This window comes from Arachis ipaensis, chromosome B07 (assembly GCF_000816755.2).
Source record: "Arachis ipaensis cultivar K30076 chromosome B07, Araip1.1, whole genome shotgun sequence".
Lineage (NCBI taxonomy): Eukaryota > Viridiplantae > Streptophyta > Magnoliopsida > Fabales > Fabaceae > Arachis > Arachis ipaensis.
In genome coordinates, this window is record NC_029791.2 from 8,682,014 (window position 1) to 8,692,432 (window position 10,419).

Consider the following 10,419-nt stretch of genomic DNA (forward strand, 5'->3'; position numbering starts at 1 on the left):
ATTATAATAATAATAATAATAATAATAATAATAATAATAATAATTTTTAGTATATGATACTATTTTTATGTGTAGTGCTATTTAGATAAATAGTTCTAATCAAGAATACAAGTTTACTGTCATGTACTCTTACTCATTTTATGATCTTATTATTATTATTTGTCTTTAAACTAAATGGCAAGAACATATAATGAAGATGCCTTGTGAATAGTGCAAGTTAGTATACCATTCTCAAAAGTAATATATATTTTACTCATCTTCTACCAAAAGAAGAATGTGTTACAACTATTATTGGCTCAGGCAATATGATAGAAGGTTCTGGAAAAGCTATAATTTTATTTTTTGGAAGAATAAAATTCATAATAAATAATGCACTATTGTCTACTAAGTCTCTAAAAAACTTGTTGAGTTTTAAAGATATTCGCCGAAATGGATATCATATTAAAACAATGAATGAGAAAATCATGAATACTTACGTATCATAACTTATTATTTAAATAAAAATGTTATATTAGAAAAGTTACCCTCATTTTCTTCTGGGTTATATTATACTAAAATCAGTGTAATTGAATTACATACTATTGTAAACCAGAAGTTTACTAGCCTAAATGAATTCATAATTTGGCATGATCGATTGAGACATTCTAGAACAACCATGATGTAGAGAATTATTGAAAATTCATATGGACATTTACTAAAGAGTCAGAGAGTTCTTCAATCTAGTGAATTCTTTTGTGCTGCATGTTCTCAAAGAAATTAATTGTAAGGCCATCACCAGTAAAAATCAAGTTTAAGTCCCTTGAATTTTTAGAAAGAATTCAAAGAGATATATGTGGACCAATCCATCCACCATGTGGATCATTTAGATACTTTATGGTCCTAATAGACACATCATCGAGATAGCCACATGTGTGCTTATTGTCATCTCGCAACTTAGCGTTTGCGAGATTACTTGCTCAAATTATTTGAGTAAAAGTACGATTTCTAGAAAATCCAATCAAAGCAATTTGTCTTAATAATGCTGGTGAATTCACTTCTCGAATCTTTTATGCTTATTGTAAGGCTAACGGAATAGGTGTCAAACATCTAGGAGCTCATGGTGACACACAAAATAGGTTAGTAGAATCACTTATTAAACGCTTCCAATTAATTACTAGACCCTTACTTATGAGAACAAATCCCCTATTTCTATTTGGGGTATACGATTTTACATGCTACAACACTTATTCGTTTGAGTCCAATAACTTACCATCAATTCTCTTCTCTGCACTTAGCTTTTGGCCAACAGCTAAATATTTCCCATTTGATAATATTTGGATATCGATATATGTTCCAATGGTCCCATCTTCTCGCACCAAAATAAAACCCTAAAGAAAATTGGGAATTTATGTAGGATATGATTTTTTTCTCTATAGTGAGGTATCTTGAGGTACAAACAGGAGATGTGATTAAAGCTCGATTTTCAGATTGTCATTTTAATGAATCAAGTTTTCAACATTGGGGGAAGAGAATGAGCCACTTGAGAAAAAATTTAATTGGAACGCATCATCATTAATGCATTTAGATCCACGATCAGAATAATATGAACTAGAAGTTCAAAAGATTATACATTTGTAAAGAATAGAAAATGAATTACATGATGCATTTTCTAATACAAAGATGATAACAAAATCCTATATACTAGCTGAAAATGCCCCAATTCGAATTGATATTGTAGTTGGACAAATGGCTACTGAAACAAGTACAGGCCAAAAGTGTGGTAGACCAATTGGTTCCAAAAACAAAATTCTCGAAAAAAGAAAAGAGGCATTTCATATTATCGAGACAAATGGTACCCCGATTCCGTTAAAAAGGATAAAGACATAGAAAGGACACCAGCAATTGTCCAAAATTTTAATATAGTTTTGACGTCAGAAGACGTTCAAGTACTTAAAATTTCTGAAAATTGTGAAAATGATGAGATCTCAATAAATTATGTCTTTATAGGAGAAAAATGGAACCGAAATAAAATAATTGTCAAATGAAATATTATGGAAACCTTGGAAGAGATTCCAACAATTATAAAAGTCCTAAAAGAAGAGTTTAAGATAAAAGATCTCAAAAAGACTAAATTTTGTCTCAACCTGTAGATCGAGCATATGAATGATGGGATCTTTATTCATCAAATAATATACACAGAAAAGATTTTGGAGAGATTTTATATGGATAAGTCACATCCATTAAGTACCTTAATGATTGTAAGGTCTTTGGATTTGGAAAAGAATCAATTTTATCCTAAAGAAGAAAATGATGATATCCTTTGTCTTGAAGTACCATATCTTAGTGTCATTACCGTACTAATGTATCTTACTAATAATACACGACCTGACATATCATTTGCTATAAATTTACTAGTAAGATATAGTTCATCTCCAACCAGAAGATATTGGAATGGAATCAAACAAATTTTTTGATATCTTCATGGAACAGTTGATATGAAACTAGTTTATCCATATAAATCAAAGTCATAATTAGTTGGCTATGTAGATGCAGGATACTTGTCTGATCCACACAAAGAAAGATCTCAAATAAGATACCTATTCACATACGGTAATACAACTATATCATGGAGGTTCACGAAACAGACGATAGCAATAACATCCTCTAATCATGCTGAAAGACTAGCGATACATGAAACAAGTCGCGAGTATTTTTAGCTCGGGAGTTTAATCCAATATATTATATCATCATGTGGAATGACTAAAAGAAAAATAGCTCCATCTGTTCTGTTTGAAGATAATATAGCATACATTGCTCAATTTAAGGGTGGATACATCAAAGTTGATAGAACAAAGCATATTTCTCTCAAATTCTTATTCACTCGTGACCTTCAAAATCAAGGAACAATAGATGTCTAGTAGATCCGTTCAAGCAATAATCTAGCAGATTTATTTACAAAGTCACTTCCAAAATTCTCCTTTGCAAGATTGGTACATTACATTGGGATGCACCGATTTCGAGATATTAAATAATGTCGACAAGAGGGAAGGTTGTACTCTTTTTTTCTTAGTCAGATTTTTATTCCTATTAGGTTTTTCTTGACAAGGTTTTTAATGAGATAGTACTCATCACAAATGATATTATACTTTTTTTTTCACTAATTTTTTTTCATTAGATTTTTCTTTATTAAGGTTTTAATGAGACATAATCCTAAATAGACATCTAAAGAGGAGTGTTGTAATATGGATGGATGTCTATTTAATAACTTGTGGCTTTCTTCATAATATGGACGGCTCACTTTTTTAATAGTGAAGAATTCAATCTCTCAAGACACACTGAAATTAATAAAATTTGAAAATACACTTCTATATGTACAATACAACATATAAAAAGTTAATATAATAATAATAATAATAATAATAATAATAATAATAATAATTTTTAGTATATGATACTATTTTTATGTACAGTACTATTTAGACAAACAGTTCTAATAAAAAATACAATTTTACTATCATGTATTTTTACTTATCATTTTATCATCTTATTATTATTATTTGTCTTTGAAGAAAATGGCAAGAACATATAATGAAGATGTTTACCTTGCGAATAGTGCAAGTTAGTATATCACTCTCAAAAGTAATATATATTTTACTCATATTGTATCAAAAGAAAAATGTGTTAACACCATTATTGGCTCAGGCATTATGATAGAAAATTTTAGAAGAGCTATAATTTTGTTTTCTGGAGGAATAAAATTCATAATAAATAATGCACTATTGTATACTAAGTCTCTAAAAAACTTGTTGAGTTTTAAAGATATCGCCGAAATGGATATCATATTGAAATAATGAATGAAGAAAATCACGAATACTTATGTATCACAACTCAAGATTTAAATAAAATATTATATTAAAAAAAGTTACCCTCATTTTCTTCTGTGTTATATTATACTAAAATCAGTTCAATTGAATCACATGCCATTGTAAACCTAAAGTTTACTATTTTAAATGAATTCATAATTTAGCATGATCGATTTGGGTATTCTAGAACAACCATGATACGGAGAATTATTGAAAACTCCCATGGACATTCACTAAAGAGTCAGAGAGTTCTTCAATCTAGTGAATTCTCATGTGCTACATATTCTCAGAGAAAGTTAATTGTAAGGCCATCGCCAGTAAAAATCAAGTTTGAGTCCCCTGAATTTTTAGAAAGAATTTAAAGAGATATATGTGGACTAATTCATCCACCATGTGGATCATTTAGATACTTTAAAAAGTTTGCGAGATTACTTGCTCAAATTATCTGATTAAAAGCACAATTTCTGAAAAATCCAACCAAAACAATTCACCTTAATAATGCTGGTGAATTCACTTCACAAACCTTTTATGCTTATTGTAAGGCTAACGAAATAAGTGTCGAACATCTAGTAGCTCATGTTCACACACAAAATGGGTTGGCAGAAACACTTATTAAACGCATCCAATTAATTGTTAGACCATTTACTTATGAGAACAAATCCCCTTATTGCTGTCTGGGGCTTGCGATTTTACATGCTGCAACACTTATTCGTTTGAGGCCAACAAATTACCATCAATTCTCTTCTGTGCAATTAGCTTTTGGGTAGCGATATATGTTCTAATTGCCCCCACCTTCTCGCACCAAAATGAAACCTTAAAGAAAATTGAGAATTTATGTGGGATATGATTCTCCATCTATAGTGAGGTATCTTGAGATACAAACAGGAGTGTGTTTAAAGCTCGATTTACAGATTATCATTTTAATAAATTAATGTTTACAACATTGGGAGAAAAGAATAAGCCACTTGAAAAAGAATTTAATTGGTACGCATCATCATTAATGCATCTAGATCCACGATAAAAATAATGTGAATTAAAAGTTCAAAAGATTATACATTTTTAAAGAATAGCAAATGAATTACATGATACATTTTCTGATACAATGAGGATAACCAAATCTTATATACCAACTGAAAATATTCCAATTCGAATTGATGTTCCAGTTGGACAAATGACTATTGAAACAAGTACACGCCAGAAGCATGGTAGACCAACTGGTTCCAAAAACAAAATTCTCGAAAAAGAAAAGAGGCATTGATATTATCGAGACAAATTGTACTCCAATCCCATTGAAAAGGATAAAGACATAGAAAGGACACTAGCAGGTGTCCAAAATTTTAATATAATTTTGACGTCAAAAGACGTTCAGATATTTAAAAATTTTGAAAATTGTGAAAATGATGAGATCTTGATAAATTATGTCTTTACAGGAGAAAAATGGAACCGAAATAAAATAATTATCAATGAAATATTTATTGGAATCCCTGAAAAGATTCAAACAATTATAAAAGCCCTAAAAGAAGAGTTTGAGATAAAAAGATCTCAAAAAAAAAAAATTTGTCTCGGCCTGCAGATCGAGCATGCAAATAATGGAATCTTTATTCATCAAACAACATACACAGAAAAGATTTTAGAAAGATTTTATATGGATAAGTCACATCCATTAAGTACCTTAATGATTGTAAGGTTTTTAGATGTGGAAAAGGATCAATTCTATCTTAAAGAAGAAAATAATGATATTCTTGGTCTTGAAGTACCATATCTTAGTGCCATTGAAGTACTAATGTATCTTGCTAATAATACACGATCTGACATATCATTTGCTATAAATTTACTAGTAAGATATAGTTCATCTCAAATCAAAATTTATTGGAATGAAATCAAATAAATCTTTTGATATATTCATGGAACAGTTGATATGAGACTGTTTTATCCATATGAATCCAAGTGACAATTAGTTGGTTATGCAGATGCAGGATACTTGTCTGATCCACACAAAGAAAGATCTCAAATAGGATACCTATTCACATACGGTGATACAGCTATATCATAGAAGCACTACAACATTTTGGGTTTATGGCCACGGTTTTTTACCGTAGCCAAAAACAAAAAGCTATGGTCACAGTTTTTTAGAAAAAAGGGTGACCATAGAGTACCTATGGTAACGGTTTTTAAAAAATGGTGGCTTAAAAGAGTCTATGGTCACGGTTTTTGGGGGTGACCTAAAAGGGTCTATGCTCACAGTTTTTGGGGGTGACAAAAAAGGGCTATGGTCACGGCTTTTAAAAAAAAAGGTGACCTAAAGGGGTCTGTGGTCACAGTTTTATGGGGTGACCTAAAGGAGTTTATGGTCACGGTTTTTGGGGTGACCTAAAATGGTCTATGGTCACGATTTTTCACCGTGACCAAAAGTCATCTATGGTCACGGTTTTGAGGGATGACCTAAAAAGATCTATGGCCACAGTTTTACGAAAGGGTAACCTAAAAGGATCTATGGTCATAGTTTTAGAGAGCGACCTAAAGATATATATCTATGGTCACAATTTTGGGGTGACCTAAAAAAGTCTATGGTCATGATTTTTCGAAAAAAGGTTACCATAGAGTACCTATGGTCACGGTTTTGGAGAATGACTAAAGTGGTTGGTTTTTCAATTTTTTTTAACCTAGTCACCAAAAAACAAAAAAGTTTTTTAACCTTACCCAAATGGCGTCGTTTCCTCTCCCCCACCCCACCCCCAAAATCCCCATTCCCACTCACTCGAGTTCTTCACTTAGCACTTTCCTCTCTATGTGACGCACGACGCTACCTCTCCTCTCGTTGTATCGTCTCGTCCTTCTCAAAGCCTCAAAGCATAAAACTTGCTTCCAAAATTACCTAGATCTCCCAAAACGAAAATGGCTACTTTTTTTTACCAAAGATGGAAGACTCGAATTCGCAACCTCTTAATTGAGTATGGGTTGGCTACTGTCCCAAAATATATTTTTATATAAATCGAATCTATTAAATTCGATTTGCAGAAACCAGTACTAAATCGAATTACTGTATTCGAATTGCATGCAAATTGGACATAAGCTATAAATCGAAACAAATAGCTTCGATTTGTATATGCGAGTAACGTGAAGGTTAGCCCATGGTAAATCGAACCAATGGTTTCGATTTAATGGTTTTTTAAGATTTTTTTTAATTAATTTTTATTTATTAAATTAAATACATTATTTTATATATTATTTTTAAATTAATAAATAAAAATTAATTTAAAAAAAGTTTTACAAAAATTATTAAATCGATCATTGACTTATTTATCATGAGCTAACCTTTACATTTATAAATCGAACTTATTTGATTCGATTTACATGCATATACAAATCGAATCTTATTGTTTCGATTTACATACATATACAAATCAAAGCTATTTGTTTCGATTTATAGCCTGTGTCTAATTTACATGCAATTCAAATCTAGTAGACTTGATTTAGTACTGCTTTCTGTAAACAAAATTTAATAGATTTGATTTATATAGAAAAGTATTTTGGGATATTCAGGTAGTCATTTTTGTTTGGGGAGATTTAAGTAATTTTAAAAACCAGTTAGTTTATTATAGTAATTTATCCTAAACTTGATGTTAATGTTATATATATTATTGATTTATTGGCTCTTTTAAATCTATTGGTACATAATCTTGACTGTTGAATCAAAAATTATAAAATATTAGCCTAAACTGGAGTGTGAGAAGAAACTTAATAAGTTTTGAAGATGTGGAATGAGATTGAAAATTCTTGTCATGCATAAAAGGTATACATTTTGAAGAGAAAGAAAAAAGATGATATGATATAGTTCAAAAGGAAATATTGAAGCAGTAGTAGTTGGATATAGATAAAAATAATTTTTGTTATTCATCTACTAAGGCTTGGTTTGGTAAAGCTTTTTGAAGAGGTACTTGTACTTTTTAAAAGCTCAAGCTCCTCATTTTGTGTTTGGTAAATTAAAAAGATCATGTGCTTGTGCTTGCAGCTTTTAAAAGATCGGGGTACTTTTAAAGCACCTAAGATAGAGCTTTTCAAAGTTGGCTTGTGATTTTCAAAATTTAAAAGTCTAATATAACCTCATATGTTAACTAATTTTTAAATTTAATGCTTGCATTTATGTCTATTATAGTATTTTTAAATTTTAAAAGTTATTTTACCAAACACAATTGTTGTTGCTTGTATTTATTAAAAGTTATTTTTAATTTAATTTACCAAACATAAATGTTACAACTTTTAAAAAGTCATCTTTTAAAAGTTAGCTTTTATAAGCTACTTTTGAAAAGTAAAAATTTTAACAAACCAAACCTAAATATCGACAATGATAATAAGTATGACTCTATTAATTTCTTCTAATAACTTCTACGAGTATGCTCTTGGATCTTCTTTGTATGTATGTATGGATAGGGATGAATATTAATTGTTGGTTTGTTCAATGTAATTTTGGATAAAGTTGGATATATCTTTGATATTGTGCTAACATGATATGTAATAGACCAGTTGATTTTGGTATGATTTTCGGTTCAGTTGTTAACTTGTTCTTTTCATTTCACGATGGTGTGATTGTTTAAGTTTATTCTTTTTAAATATTTTTATCATAGATGGAACAAAATATCCTCATTACCTGGTAGATATAGTTATCTGAATCTTCATTTTTTTAAATTTAGTTCAATGGTTTTTTATGAGTGTATATTTGATTTGACTATCCTACATGATTTGATATAAAACCATGGTATGTTCTTTTTCCATTACAAGATTACGGTTTACAGTAATTTCTTAAGATGTACTAATAAGTCATTATATGATGCAACACTAGTTATCTTTTCTCTTGCTAGTCCTCAAAACACATTATACACAGGAAAATCTGTGGTTAATATATGTTTATGCATTGGTTGACTTAAAAATTCTAGCTACTGTAATAAAAAGTTATGATAGACGTTGAATAAAAAGTATTAGATATCATCACTTTTAAAAATTCTAACTGGTATAATTTTGGAAAGGAGAGACATGGTAGAGTTAGTTTCTAGCTATTTAGTGTTTGAATTTTAATGTTGATTGATTTATTAAATTTGTGTTACATATTCATTACTTAATTGTATTACATCATTAAAAGAATTTTTTTTCTGTTTTAACATGTTTATTTCTTTTGCTAGGAGGAGACATGATGTGAAAAAAATATTTTTCATAGAAATATGAGATGGGATGGGTCTCATATAGACTTTAGTTATCTAAATGTAATATTTTGATGTGTTCTGTACTTTTTTTAAGAGACTTTATTCGGTATTACATGTAAGGGATAAATTACACCCTATTTTGATTTTTGTTGTTTGGACTAAGCATATCTAGCTTATAATTTAAATTTTATGATTTAGATTTATTGAATTTCACATTTTTAGATTTATTTTGTGATTATGCTTTAAAAAAATAATTTTATAAAACAGAGTAGGCTATAGTCACGATTTTAGGAAGGGGTGACCAATAGAGGCCGTGACCATAGAGAAGGCTATGTTCATGGTTTTAAGGAGGGGTGACCATAGAGGCTATGGTCACGAGTCAGATAAGGCTATGGTCACGGTTTTAGGAGGGGTGACCACAGCTATAGTCATGGTCAAACCCGTGACCATAGATGAAAAGGTGACCATAGAGGCTATGGTCACGATGTATAGAAGGTTATGGCCACGGTGAAAATCATGATCATAGTCTTATCTATGGTCACTGTTTTTTTGCGTGACCATAAATTAACCTATGGTCACGGTGAAAAAACAAAATACTAGCTATACATAAAGCAAGTTGCATGTGTTTTTGGCTCGGAGTTTAATTAATATATTACATGATCATGTGGACTGACTGATTGAAAAATAGCTCCATCTGTTTTGATGATAATACAGCATACATTGCTCAACATAAGGGTGGATACATCAAAGGTGATAGAATAAAGTATATTTCTCTCAAATTCTTCTTCACTTATGACCTTCAAAATCAAGAAACAATTGATCTCCAGCAAATCCGCTCAATTAATAATCTGGAAGATTTATTTACAAAATCACTTCCAAAATTCTACTTTAAAAGATTGGTACATCACATTATGATGCATCGATTTTGAGATATTAAATAATGTCAACAAGATGGGGAGGTTGTAATCTTTTTTCTTTGGTCATGTTTGTATCCCTATTAGATTTTTCTTGACAAAATTTTTAATGAGGTAATCCTTATCACGAAGGATATTATACTCTTTTTTTTTATTAAATTTTTTTATTGAATTTTTATTTAGTAAGATTTTAACGAAGTATAATCCTAAATAGACATTAAAAGAAGAGTGTTATGATATGAATAGATCCACATTTAATGACTTGTGGTTTTCTTTGTAATATAGGCGGCTCACTCTTTTAATAGTGAAGAATTCGGTCTTTCAAGTTAGATAGAAGTTAATAAAGTTTGAAAATATTTTTGTAAGTATATAAATAGATAAAATACTCACACACAACAATAACATAAACACTTCTCTCTATATATAGGATCCACCATATAAAAAGTTAACCTATATATCTCAATT